This window comes from Symphalangus syndactylus, chromosome 18, assembly GCF_028878055.3.
Source record: "Symphalangus syndactylus isolate Jambi chromosome 18, NHGRI_mSymSyn1-v2.1_pri, whole genome shotgun sequence".
NCBI classification, from domain to species: Eukaryota; Metazoa; Chordata; class Mammalia; order Primates; family Hylobatidae; genus Symphalangus; species Symphalangus syndactylus.
In genome coordinates this window covers 60,016,877-60,031,354 of record NC_072440.2, presented here as the reverse complement: position 1 = coordinate 60,031,354, position 14,478 = coordinate 60,016,877, and the positions used below count along the sequence as shown (strand labels likewise).

The following is a 14,478-nucleotide window of genomic DNA, read 5'->3' as shown; positions in this document are numbered from 1 at the left end:
AGGGAGAAAGACAGGAAGGAACGACTCCGGTTTGTATATGAGCCTGTGCTGTTCTGTCGAGCAATGCCTCCCAATGCTTTGCAAGTTCCTTGCGCAACATCTGTTAATCCCGTGATGTCAAATCCCCAGCTCACTGAGCCTGGGAAATCGCTGCTGTGTTTTACTGACTTCCCCACACTTGGCAGCTTCCCTTGGAATCGCAGTGTTAATCAGAAACACGCCGTCCCTATTGTCAACACTTTGTTTAACCACTTCTATAAATTCAGCATTAGTGTTGGAGCGATCCTGAGTTGATGGATGAAATCGTCGGCGGCCCCAGACAGCCAAACCCCATAAAACAAAGTCCAGGGCTCAAGGCTCTAAAGCAGGAGACACTCGACATTCACCGAGACACGTGACGCGTGGATGACTCACCTCTGCTCCAGGAGCAGGGGAGAAGTGAGAACACACAGGAGTCTCCTCGTGATACCCGGTGGGGAGTCTGTCAAAGTTTCTGTCCCCATTGGATTCTGAAAGGAAGCCAGGGAACAAGAGGGAATAAAGGAACCTTGAGGAAGAAGGCAGTCCTTGGGATGGAATGACTGGTCTTCACAGACCAAATAAAGACCTTTCTTTTGAGGCACATGACCTCTTTTGACTGGTGATCACCACATAATGAAGGTGGGTGGGATATATTTATCCCTAGAGTATGGCTTTCTGCATAATCTTAAGAAGGTATAGAAGAGCTCATCTCCGTCTGTCCATCACCTGTCTGGTACCTGCCTGGTGTCCTGGGGTCCAGCAGGACAAATCTGAGCTCTGCCCTTGCTCTTGGGTTGAGACACCCCCTGCTTGGGAGGTGCTTCCATTCGCTCACTGAGCACCTTCTGTATGTCAGGCCAGAAGCCAAGGAAACCACAGTAAATGAGAAGGACGTGGTTTCTGTCCTCATGGGCCTGAGAGTCAGTGAGAAAGTTAGACATCGGAAAAGGAATTATAGAATTAAATTGTGAAATGTGCTCCAAGGACATACAGAATGCTAGAACAATGGAGGCCCTGGCTCAGTTTGGGACATCAGGGAAGGCTTCCCGAGGAATTGATATTCAAGTGGTGCTGGGAAGATGAGACAGAGGTAGGTTAGGAGCAAAGAGAAGGGTTCCAGGCAGAAGGGAAGGCCTCAAGGCTGGCAAGACCGTGGGCCTTCAGGGGTCCAAGGGATGGTCAGTGGGGTTGGACCTCAGCACATGAAGAAGAGAGTGACGTGGAATGAACCTGGAGGGACAAGCAGGGACTGGGTTACACTAAGCATGCTCAAAGCTCTCGAGCCCATAGGGGAAACTGAGGCATGCAATGAGTCAGCGCTATCTAGACAGCACTCCATGAGAAGCAATCCTTAGCTTTGTCGGCCTAAAAGCCAAGCAAGATGGTGCCTGTCCACCTCTCCTCTGTCATCTTCCCTGCTCCAGGGAAAGGCCAAGTGGATGAAGCATATTTCTCAAGAGTGAGGCCACAGAGACTGCAATCAGCTTTCATCTTCTAGCAGCCTCTTCCTTTGATCGGGGATGGCCAGGCTCCCAAGGCCCAGCTCAAGAAGAGACTGAGCAAAGGGTGCCGGCCCTTCTCCCGGCTGCCTCCTCCGTCCCCTCCCCACAGGCCCACAGCTCTCCATTCCACATCCTGCCTGCCTTGGCCAACTCTTTCCAAGTGCCTGTTTTTCCAGAAACACGAGTTGAGCAAAACAGTCCCCCTCCCTGAACTTGAGTCTGAAAAAATAACCCCAAGAAACACACGCTTTCTTGGAAAACCCTTCAGAGCCTCCCACTGCCTTTGGACACGTCAACACTGGGTTGGTTAAAATAATAATCTTTAGGAACTAGAGTTTCTCTGCCGCCAAATGCCTTGCATAAGAGTATCACACACAACCCCTGTCCCTGACCCAGAAAACCGGGCCATGAGCTAACGTGGCCTGATATCCAGGGTAAAGTCACTTGATTTCATTCTTTATTACTTTTCTATTATTATTATTATTTAAGGTATAGATGACTTCCTGAATCTAGCAAGGTCTGGAGCAGCTGGACAGGCTATTTGGAACGGGACAGGCTATTCCAGAGACAGCCTATTTGGAACGGGGCTGTGGTTGAATTTGGGGGACTAGGCTGGAGGTTCTGCGGAGTGTGGATTCTCTAGATTTGGTGTCCCTTGAGACATGAATGACCTGTAGAAAAACAAAGAAGCATCCAGTCTAGCTGACTAGCTATGACCAGGCAGGGCCAGGCGGTGACCATCTGCCCAGGGCAATGAAGCTGTCTTCAGTACCTTCCTCGGGTATTTGTAGGAAAAAATTCACATTTCTTAGCTCAGGTGATGGTGGATGGACCGTTGGGCTCCTGAGCTCCATCCTGGCCTCCATTGCTTGCCAGCTGTTGTAACTTGAACAGAGGATCTTGCCTCTCTGACCTCTACTTGCTCATCCATCAAATGGCAAAGCTACGAGATCTCACTCAGGGGTTGTAGTTAAGACTCTGTAGGATAAAGTATGTAAAGTGCTTAGCACAGAACCAGCACGCTATGTGGTGACAGCCCACTGGACGGCGTGACCCTGCGGAAGCTGTCTGCTACCACGCTCTGGGCAGTGACTTGAATTTCCTCTAAGCAATCTTGGGAGGTGGAGGCTCCTTAAGGGGGTTGCTAAAGAGGGCACGGAATTCTGCAACCAGATTCGACTGGCCTCTTACATCTGACCTATGCAACAGCTGGGCTTCCACCATTGAAAGCTCATATATTTTCTACCTCCAAGAGCCTCCTGTGAATTATCAAACCCCCTAGAGTTGATGGAATATTTATGGACTCAATTAGTTTCTCTAAAGCCTTGATGCCATTCAATTTTTTGATCAATCCAGGGAAGAACGTACTACTTGTGTCCCCATTTTAGAGATAAGGAAACTGAGTCCCAGAAACTGTACATTGCTTCACTAGCTCTATAGCTACTGAAAACTGGATGGCCAGGAAATAAAGCAGAAACTCTGATGCCAGAGGCCCTGGACTAACCATCAGCTTCCACTGCCTCCCAGTGCATCTCCAGACAAATTTTATTCCCATAGCTTGTGTCAGGCAGGGGTCTACTTATTGGCTGTTATAAGCACTGGATTCAGTGCCAAGTCCTCATCCCAGCTCTGACCATTCCTCACTGTGTAGCCCTGGGCAAGTCACTTTCCCCTCTGAGCCTTCACTCCTTCATCTCTGAAATGGAAATAAAAATAATAATACCTATTCTTAAGTGGCTGGGTTGAGGAACACAAGGAGGCAAGCCAGGTAAAGCCCCAGACATTCGGGAGGTGCAGCAAATAGTTATCTAAACAGTAATTATCTTCTTGTTTCAGGTTGACAGATACACTCATGGCCCAACCACTTAGAGCAGGTATTTTTGCTCAACCCAGTGGAATCTTCCTCCTCCCCCTTTTTCTTTTAAACCTCTACTCCGACGCTAAATCAAAGCTGAGTGCTGGTCCCTGACAGGACTTGCCTTCAGCCAGCCGCCAGCAGACATCTAAAATGCTTTATGGGTCCCCTACCTTTGCAATTAGCACCACGGCCTCTGCAGGATGCACAGGCCTGAAGGACAGGCAATGTCCTCCTCTCTTGGTGGCACCAAATCCTAGAACTCAGAGAACCACTCCATGCCGTTCCTGGAGCAGAAGGAAATCTGGGATGCTTCTTTGGACAGCTGGTCACCCCATTCTCAGCTTTGGAGGAGAACACTGGTCTGGGAGTCCGAATGGGGGTGGGTGGGGGCGGATCATATCCTTGGTTTTCAACCTGAATTATTATTATTGTCAACAGCATTGTTGTTGTTGTCATTGTTATTATTTTAGCTGAAGGATGGTTTTTAACTGAAATCTTCCAGAGATTCTGTCAAGATGTAGTAGGTGCCCTGACCATGCCTGCTTGTCCCTCACCCTTCCCATGCCCACTCACTTTACTACTGCCTTTGCCCAGGGGCGTTCTCTGGCCCACTGAGTACACTGGGCATGTGCAAGGGATTAGGCCAGAGATGTGGGGGAGTTGGAGGATAAATATCCCAACTCCCTCGCCCCTGGGAGAGACAACTCCCAGGTGTGCTCTGTGCAGCCTCCCAGAGTTCCCCAGCAGGACTGTGCTCCAAGTGCCGGCAGCAGTCACCTGCTCATTCGACACCCTGTATTGGTCTCTTATTTTCCTGTCTCCCTGGCTACTCCTCTACTGGGGCATCCTGAGTTCACCTCCCAAAGGAACCAGCTGCCCTGAAGTCTGTATCTCAAGCTCTGCTACTGAGGGAGCCCAAAGACAGATGCCTAAAAATAACCATAACTACTCACATTTATTTTGCAGTTTCTCTGTGTTAGGAGGCACTATGTTCAGTGCTTTTCATGGATTGAGTCATTTAAAGATTACAACAGTTCTATCTAGAGGAAGGTATTTTTTTTCACTCCCCTTTTACAGGAAAGGAGATGCAAGATCAGAGAGGTGGAGTACTTTGCCCAGGGTCACACAGCCAGGAAGTGTCAGAGCTTCTCTGTTGGAGGCAGAAATGGGTACCTGGACTCCAATGGCTGAACCCTATCTTGACCTTCCGAGTTGCTCCAGTGCTCCGCTCTGGAACTCTGTAAACATTTATCCTGACACCGACTCCCTGCATACAGCCAGGGAAGTCTCAGCTCCCATCAGAAATAGGAATAGTGATGTCTTTGTTTACAGGGGGATGCTGAGAGGGTTAAATGGGATATGGCTGGTGATGTGCCTGTGTGTGCTGCTTGCCACAGCCTGGTAGCCCTGTGCTCTCCCTCTAGGGACACACTCCACAGTTGCCCTCATTCCATCTATTTATGTGGCTGATAAAGCAGCCTAGAGGAGGGATGGAGCCAGACAGCCTACTGCCTGGGTTTGAAGCCTCATTCAGCCATTGATGAGCCTGTGTGAACTTGGGCAAGTCTTAGTCTTCAGTTTCCCCATTTGCAAAATAGAGATCGTAGTAATAGTTTAGCAATAGTATCTACTCACAGAGTTGATGAGGTCATTTAAGGAGGCAGCCCTTGCAAGGCACTCAGAACAGTGTTCCTCTATCAGCAACCCAGGTCACAGCTGTAACCAACGTTTAACCTTGTGGAGTCCTCAGACTTTCAGCAATAAAACGGGGACAATGGCATTCCCACATTGAGTGATGTGATGACAATGAAGTAATGTGAAGGACATGCCTGGAGCATAGTAGCTACTCAGTAAATGATGAGTTTTAATATTTGTGCTGATTAATATTAATTAACTATATGAATAATCATTAATAATATAGCAATTGATATTAACAAATTAGTATTAGCACTTCATATCTAGTATTCCTGGTGTGGCAGTAATAGAAATGGTGACTGGGTTCTGATCACTTTCCCTGGGGTGAAGCACGCCGTGAAGGATGTGTACACGCCATTTCACTTTATTGCTACAACATCGAGGGTTGCCAGATCAAATATAGGATGCCCCATTAAATTTGAATTTCAGAGGAACAAAGAAAAATTTCTGGGATAACTGTGTCCCAAATATTGCACAAGCTATACTTATGCTAACAAATGTAATTCATTGTTTATCTGGCATTGACATCTAACTGAGTGTCCTGTGTTTTTATTTGCTAAATCTGGCAACCTTTACAACAACTCATGAAACAGCCGATGAAGAAACAGATACTAAGAGCCGCAAAATTTTGCCCAAGGCTCAAAGAGCCAGACGCTAGCCAGGTCTCTTAGGTCTGCGCCCCCTGGGTTCATTCAATTTCCTGTGTTGGCTGTCGCTAGTAGGAAGATGTATTCTCTTGGATGATGTTGCTATTTTGGTCAACTGCACTATCTCATTAGGTCATGAGGGGAGTGCAGTCTGCTGGTGTTTTGGGGGACCTGCTCCCATTTTCTTACTTGCCCCTCAGGATCCCAGGGAGTCTGCAGCACCCACTGCTGTCTATGTACCCAACACCATCTCACTGGCTCCCAGGCAGGCCACCTGTTCTATGCACAATCTGGGTTGGGCTCCCTGAGTCCAGCTGTGCAGAGAACAGGACCAAATTCAAGACTGGCTAGTGTCAGGCAACCCTGCAGGAAACAAACAAATGCAAATGGAAGAGGAAAAAAAATCCATCAATTACTTAATGCTTTGCTGATGTCCAAATATTTCGCCTTGTGTGAACCAAGCGCTGAGACCTGGCTAGGAAAACGAGATGGGGCAGGGGCCAGACTTTTTCTACGCAAATCCGGAGGGACAAAATTGCACTTCCAGATCCAGAGACGTGGATTGGGTATCTCTTATCTGAAAACATCTTGAGGTGAACAACCAAGGTCAGGGATGGGAGCTGGCCCATCTGGAAATGAAGGGCCTCTCGGGCTGCTCTTCCCAGCCCCAGCCTCAGCCTCCATTTCCTGCTGCTGCTGCTCCAGCCTGACTTCCCTCCTGTTCCTCCACCTGTATGGGTCCAGCTCTCCTTTCTTGGCCTGGAATGTTTTCTCTTTCACCTGTGTGAGCTTCTTTTCCCTGTGAAGGTGTCCCTGAGCATGCCCAGAGACACAGACACTCACTATGGCATCTGGATGCAGCCCCACTTTACAGATGCAGAGATTAAGGCCCAGAGAGCCTAACAGGGTTTCTCCAAGCTTCAAGCCAGGTCTCTGGGTCCCACATCCAGGGCCCTCTTCACTGCCAAATGTTGTCTTTATTGGACAACGTAAATGGCACCGACTCTGGGCTCTGCTTCTTTCTTGCTGGGGAACCTCAGGAAAGTTGCCTAACTTCTCTGAGCCTCATCCAGATAATGTTGTAAAAAGCACACTGGTGGGAAAGAATGAGACCCAAGTTTTTATGACAAAATTCTTTTTCTTTTCTTTCCTTCCTTTCTCTCTTTCTTTCTTTCTTTCTTTCTTTCTTTCTTTCTTTCTTTCTTCTCTTTCTCTTTCTTTCTTCTTTCTTTCTTTCTCTCTCTCTCTCCCTCCCTCCCTCCCTCCTTCCTTCCTTCCTTCCCTCCTTCCTTCCTTCCTTCCCAATTCATTCAAAGATGCCTTTGAGCATCTCTCTATGCTGTCATTACCCTATGGCCTAAGGACATGGAGTGAATGGTGCTCACACCAAGTCTCCAAGGACCTTCTGGTCTAGAGGGAGAAGCAAACATCCAAATAGACACAGACAACCTCAAGACAGACTTATTAGTGGTAGGGGGAGTCCAGAGGTCTCTAGGAACACAAAGATGCCCTCCCCCCACCCCACCCAGGCAGGGAAGGCCTTCCTGGAATGTCATCTGGGCTTGAGAACTGAAAGATGAATAGGAATCTGGGTAAAAAGGGATGAGTAGGGATCTGGAAAAAGTGAGTGGAAGGGAATTTGAGGAATAAGAAACAACTTTTACAAAGGCCAAGACAGCCAGGGTCATTCTGGGACTTGCACAGATTTCAAGATGATTTGAGAATGAGGAACAAGGTGAGGAAGGAATCGAACAGGGGAGTGGGGCTGGTCCTGAGGGGTCTTGAGTGCCCACCAAGCTTCTTGGGCTCCACCCAGAGGACCCAACACTAGCCCCTCCATGTGGCTTCACTGAGTTTCTGCTTTCCTGATCTGGTTGGAACCAGATGAGAGTCGCCAGCCTGCAGGCCCCCAGTCCAAGATCTCTGGACTAGACCAGCTCTAAGAACTCTGCTTGTTCTAATGCTCTGATGGAAAAAGGGGTGGAGGGACCCCACTCACACTACGTGCAGGTTGAAGATTGAACAGGATGAAGTGCAGAGCCTGCCTTGTAAACCACAGAGCTCTGTGGAAAGAACATCGTAAAGGTATTGGTTGGGAGGAGGAATCCTCTATCTCCTTCCAAGCCACGAGAGACTGTGACTCAATAATTGAAAACTGCAACTGATTTTCCTTGACTTGTTCTGGGCAGAATCCTGCCGTCTCTCCCCTGCTGACTCATGTGCAGGCTCACACCCTCCTTCTTGAATGACAACAGCCAACCCTTACTAGGCACCCACGCTGGAAATGGAGGCTCAGAGAAGTGAAACAATCTCCCTGGGATCACAAAGCATACAAGGAACTCAGTGAAAATTAAAAGGCAGGGCTGTATTATTCCAAGATCACCTGAGCCACAGTAGTTCTTGGTTAATAAACTTTGAAGATGCACTTAACCTTGGGAATTGGAAGTTCTGGGATGGGGAGGGAGGTGTTTAAGAATGTCTCATTCACTGCCCAGATGAAAGTTAAACAATAATTATCTCCTTCTTGAGGAGGAAAGACTGCTAGCTCCCTAAGACCCCCTGGATTCATAATAAGCACCTTCAACCTTCCAGAGCCCACTTGGTCTGTTCATGGCTGCCAAGTGCTCTCTGGTATAACAGCAAGATGCCAGAGACGACCCCAGGTAGCAAGGGTTGCTGGTTCCCCAGTGGCGTGATGCCTGGCTGATAGGAAACTCAAAAGAAACCTTGTACACACACACACAGGCACACACACACATAATTGTAGCACATTCTAGAGTTTATAAAGCCACTGCATCACTGTGTTCACATGGAGATCATTCAAGATGGTTTTATCAGCCGGGTGCAGTGGCTCACGCCTATAATCCCAGCACTTTGGGAGGCCGAGGCGGACAGATCATGAGGTCAGGAGATCGAGACCATCCTGGGCAACATGGTGAAACCCCATCTCTACTAAAAATACAAAAATTAGCTGGGTGTGGTGTCATGTACCTGTAGTCCCAGCTACTTGGGAGGCTGAGGCAAGAGAATAGCTTGAACCCTGGAGGTGGAGATTGTAGTAAGCCGAGATCTCGCCACTGCACTCCAGCCTGGCGATAGAGTGAGACTCTGTCAAAAAAAAAAAAAAAAAAAAAAAGATTATTTTACCAACATTGTCCCCATTTCCCAGAAAAGAAAACTGAGGCTCATCCAGAAGTTAAGGATTCCAGTGGTAGAACCAGAAACAGGTGTCATGATCCAGCCCTGTCACATCATGAGTCCCTAGAGAGCAGAAATTTTGTGCTGACTTCAGGATCTCCCATGAACAGCTCCTCATCTGAATTCCAGAAATTAGTGGGGTGAACTGCACACAGGTAGGAACCAGGTCTGTCTCCTTCACCTCCTAATTCCAGAGCCTAGCATAGCACTTGGCACAAAGTAGTAGCACTTGTAAATACTCGGGGGTCTGAATAGAACTGAAGGCTTAGTAAATTAATAAATTAAAATATATAATAAATAGACACATGGTTAAGTGAATAAATGCATTAATTAACATAAAGGCATTAGGATGTTTAGATTAAATGAAAAGTATATCAATGGATAATGGATGAATGCAGGATGGGTGAATGGATGATGCATAAGTGGATAGATGGGTGGATGGAAGGATAGGTGGATGAATGGGTGAATGAATGGATGATGGATAAGTGGATAGATGAGTGGATAAATGGATGAGTGGATGGATGGATGGATGCATGGATAGATAGATGGATGACAAATGGATGGTGGATGAATGGGTGAATGGATGGATGATGGATACATGGATAGATGGGTAGATGGATGGGTTGGTGGATGGATAGATGGATGCATGAAAGAATGGGTGGATGAACGGAAAGATGGGTGGATGGTGGGTGAATAGATGAATGATGGATAAATGTATAGATGGGTGGATAGATGGAGAGTGGATGGATGGATGAATAGTTGAGAGCATGGATGGATAAATGGATTAATTAATAAGTAAAAAATATAGGATAGATAATTAATGAATATATAAATAGATAAGCAAATAATAAATAGGGAATTATTAACAATTGACTCAGTGGAAGGATGGATAAATGAATAAGTGAGTATAATTCATGTGTGGGTGTGTGGGTAAGTGATCAGACCAGGGTTGCTCAGTGATCAGACTGGGGTTGCTCAGAGAGAATAGAGCTGCCTCAGTCTTCAGCCTCCCAGTACCTGCCTCCCATCTCCATTAAAATCCTGGCAAATCCTGGCTATTTTTGTCCCTTTTGCAAAGGGGAGCTTTTTTTTTTTTTTTTTTTTTTGGACACAGCTTATTAAAGGAGAAAGCACACAGAGCCCTTCCTCCCACAGGTGCCTCTTTAGCTGCATAAACCCACCCTCTGTCAGGCAGCCAGGAATAAAACTAAGCAGAAAGCCACAGAAAGTGTAAGAAATCAAATAGAGAAAGACAGAAAAAGAAGTTGGGCAAACTTTACTGCTCTCTCTAGAGAGAGCCATAGGAGGGAGATTTATTAGGCTGAGCCTGAAATGACTGATCTCCATTTACCCATGCCTGAGTTACTTGGTGAGCTCCATATGCCAGGCTGTGGGGACACACGGATGAACCACACAGACACAGCCACTGCCCTTATGGAACTTAACACCTAGTGGGAGAGACAGAGGAAAAAAAATCAGCAAACAAAAATATAGTATGGCATCAGAAAAAAGAAATAGTGAGTGTACTGGTTATCTATGGCTGCATAATAAATTTCCCAAAATGTAGTGCCACAATTTCTGGGGGCCAAGAATCCATCTGCATGGCTCTGGCTTAGGAGCTTTTGTGAAGTTGCAGTCCAGATGGTGGCCAGGACTGCAGTCTCATCTGAAGGCTTAACTGGGGCTGAAGGCTCCACTTCCCAGGTGGCTCACAAACATGCTTGGCAAGTTAGTGCTGGCTACTGGCAGGAGGCCTCAGTTTCTCTCCATACATACATCTCCAGAAAGCTGCTTGAGCACCCTCATGACATGGCATCTGGCTTCCTCCACTGTAATTGATCCAAGAAATTGCTGGGGGAAGCTGAAATTTCACTTATGACCTAATCTCAGAGGTCACACACCATCCCTTTCCACCACATTCTACTGTCCAAGAGCAAGTCAAAAAGTCCAGCCCACACTCAAGGAGAGGGGAATGAATCATTGCCTTTTGAAGGGAGGAGTGTCAAAGAATGTAATGACATATTTTAAAACCACCACAAAGAGTGCCAGAAGGCCAGAATGATGTGACAAGTAGATGCTGTCAAAGACTTTGGAAAGAGCCTCCCAGGGGAAGATCTGCAAGGACAAAGGCCTAGAGGTGGGAGTGAGCTTGTTGTGTTTGTAAACAAGAAGGTGTGGATGAGGCTAGAGTGTGTAAAGAAAGCAGGGATCAAAGAAGACCTGGTTAGAGAAAGGCAGGAGGGGGGCTGTGGTGACCAAGGTAGGCAGTGTGGATTCTAGCCCACTGCAGATTTTATGGAGTGCTTACCTGTGCCAATTTTTTGACTCCCTCCAGAACTTCATGTGAGAGGTGCTATTGTTATTCCTACTGTAAAAAGGAGTATGATGAGGCCCCGAGAAGTTAAGAAAGGTCACACACCTACCTGTGAATCCGGAGCTCAGGTGTGCATTCAGGCAGGCCAGCCTCAAAGGCAACAGTGCTGATGTATTCCAGAGGGAATGCTGCAAGGAACATACAGAGACATTGGGGTGAAAATGCTTCTGAAGGGAAAATATGTGGAGAAAGAGAGAGAAACAGAAGACGTGGAACTGAGATGGCAAGAGATACAATGACAGAGAAAGATAGCAAGGGAGATAGAGGAGGATTAAGCATCGGAAATCTTCAGGCGGCAGACACAAGGAGGTGGAGAGAAAAATAAAGTAAGAGACAGAGACATGGAGACAGAGGAGGCATGGGATGGAGGAGGTGAGCCAGCATGTGCATGGCGTGCGTGAGTGCATTGCCTTTGCGCTGGGTGGTGCCGGGACCCCGCTAACTCAGACCATCCATCGCTCCTGTCTCTCATCAGCAGGAGGGCCGGGGGAGGGAGAGAAAGCTGACAGGAGACAGTGTGATTCCAGTAATTCCAGATGAAATCACAGCCAGAATGCTTGCCAGGAAGTGGGGCGGGGTGGTCAGGGAGAGGGAGGGAACGTCCAGAGAAAGTTTAGCAAATAGCTTTACAATTCCCTCCTCCATACCCTCAAAATGCCATAGATATGGGGTGGGGAGGATGGCCCTGAATTTCGGGCTGGAATCAAGGCATCCAGGAGGGGAGCTTGTGCCCACTGACAAGGAGGACGTCTGCCTCCATCAGTCTATGTGAGGATCCAAGCCAGGATCACACATTTTCGTGGTTAGTTTTCATACTGCTTTCTTGTCCTTTGCTCTAGAACAGCCCCTCCCCTTTTTTCCTTCCTTTTTAATGACATTGACATTTTTGAAAAGCCTGGACCAATTGGGTTTTGAATGTCTCACAATCTGGGTTTGTCCAATGATGTCCTCACCATCTGATTGAGGGTAAGCCTTTTGGGCAGTCACATCACAAATGTATGTGTTGTCCATTGCATCTCTTCAGGGGACATACGATGTCACTTGGTCCCATTACTGGATATGCTAAGTATTTGGTCAGTTGGTTAAGGTGGGATCCACTAGATGTTTCTATTGTTAAAGCACTCCTTTCCCTGTGTAAGTAATATAATCTATGGGATAGTACTTTGGGAGTATGTAAACACCCCTTTCTCTCGTAAACTTTCAACCAGTAGTTTTGGAATCCATTAGTGATCCTTGCCAGAATCAAATATTGCAGGGATGACTGCAACACAGAGTTCTAAAATTTATATATTTTTTCACACTCCTAACATTCTTTGGTAAAGAAGGGTTTCCAACTGCTCTCCTCTTATTTTAAATACTATGCATGAGCATTTTTTCATGCTCCAATTGTCCCAGGTTTAGCCGGGTGGACCCCTGCGAGCTGGCCCCTGCATGCTTGTACATGTGCCTCCTTCATTCTTTGAGAACTTACTTTCTGACACAATAAAATGTTCCAGACTCATCTTGTATTTTCCTTGTTCAAATCCTTAAACCATCCATTTCTCCAAGATGACCCGATCCCTTTCAGTGGAGAATGGTATTTAAAAGCCATGATATCAAGGCAGGAGAATCACTCGAGCCCAGGAGTTCCAGACCAGCCTGGGCAAAATGACGAAACCCCGTCTCCACCAAGAAAAATACAAAAATTAGCCAGGCATGGTGGCGCATGCTTGTAGTCACAGCTACTCAGGAGGTTGAAGTGGGAGGATCACTTGAGCCCAGGAGGTCAAGGCTGCAGTGGGCCGAGATCATGCCATTACACTCCAGCCTGGGTGACAGAGTGAGGTACTATCTCAAAAATGAATAAAATAAAATAAAAGCCAAAATACATGTTCTAGGTGTGCTTGTTACTACAAAGGTATTGCTATTTCTAGTTTCTTTCAGTAAATAGGAGACACACTTGAGTTCATTCTGATGCCTCCAAATTAAATCCAACGTCACAAAGTTCTTTCTCACAATTCCCTCATTCCATATCATATCTCTCTGATTTCACTGTGAGAACCCCATTTCCCCTAATATCAACATATTTGCTCAATAGTTTCAGAATTATACTGATCCTACTATCAACAACAATCTATTCATTCAAGTTCAAGATTCCTTTGAAGGTCTTGTTGTCCTTAGAGTGTATTTAATTGAGAGCACAGTTAGAGAACTGTGTTCAAAGGTTATTTGAGCTGATTCCCTTTCTACATGGTTACATTTGTATTATTATTGATTGTTGCTTAACAAACTACCCCAGAACTTAGTGGCTTAAAGCAACGACATTTCTTGTCTCACAGTTTCTCTGGATCCAGGTGTGGCTTACCTGGGTCCTCTATTTCCGGAGTTCTCACAGGCTTCGGTCAAGGTGTCAGCAGGGCTGGGTCCTTCTGGGGGCTTGACCGGGGGAGATCTACTTCCATGCTCACTCACATGGCTGTTGTGGGATTTGATTCCTTGGGGGCTGCTGGACTGTGGGCCTCAGTTCCTCACTCAGTACACTGCCAGATGTCCTTCCGTTCCTTGCCAGGTCACCTTCTCTATCAAGCTCGGTACATGAGAAGCACCAAGGAGACAGAATACCAACAAGATAGAAGCCCTTTGGAGCCTAATTGTCGGGAGTAACATCTCATCACTTTTCCATAACATCTCATCACTTTTTCCATATTTCATTCATTGGAAGTGAGTCACCAGGTCCAGCCAACATTCAAGGGAAAAGGATTATACAAAAGGCCAGAGTACCCAGAAGTGAGCATCACTGGGGGCCACTTTAGAAGCCTGCCTAGCAGAGTTATCAACGTGACATGTAGTTAGGCTTGTTCGTTTCTATTTGCCTTCAATTTTTGGGTTTGGTGTCTTTTTCAACATCTTTGATTAAATTTCATCTTTGAATCTGTAAAATATTTTATATGATTCAAGAGTATAAGTTATAGACAAAGAAGTCCCAAGAGCAGTCTCATTCTTATCTCCATGCTGTCACCCCATTCCCAATTACGTTCTTTTTAAAATTTTTTTATTTTTATTTTTATTTATTTATGTATTTGAGATGGAGTCTCGCTCTGTCACCCAGGCTGGAGCGCAGTGGCACGATCTCGGCTCACTGCAAGTTCCGCCTCCCAGGTTCATGCCATTCTCCTGCCTCAGCCTCCCGAGTAGCTGGGACTA

General features: G+C 46.6%; 1 long non-coding RNA gene across 1 annotated transcript; it reads right to left on the bottom strand.

The window, feature by feature from the left end:
- Positions 1-8,484: 8,484 nt before the first annotated feature.
- LOC129467395 (uncharacterized) lies at positions 8,485-11,793 on the bottom strand. The gene is made up of 3 exons (XR_008652375.2): positions 11,637-11,793; positions 11,345-11,423; positions 8,485-8,831 (listed from the first exon to the last, which is right to left on the bottom strand). It is a non-coding gene; the product is annotated as an uncharacterized lncRNA (long non-coding RNA).
- Positions 11,794-14,478: the final 2,685 nt, after the last annotated feature.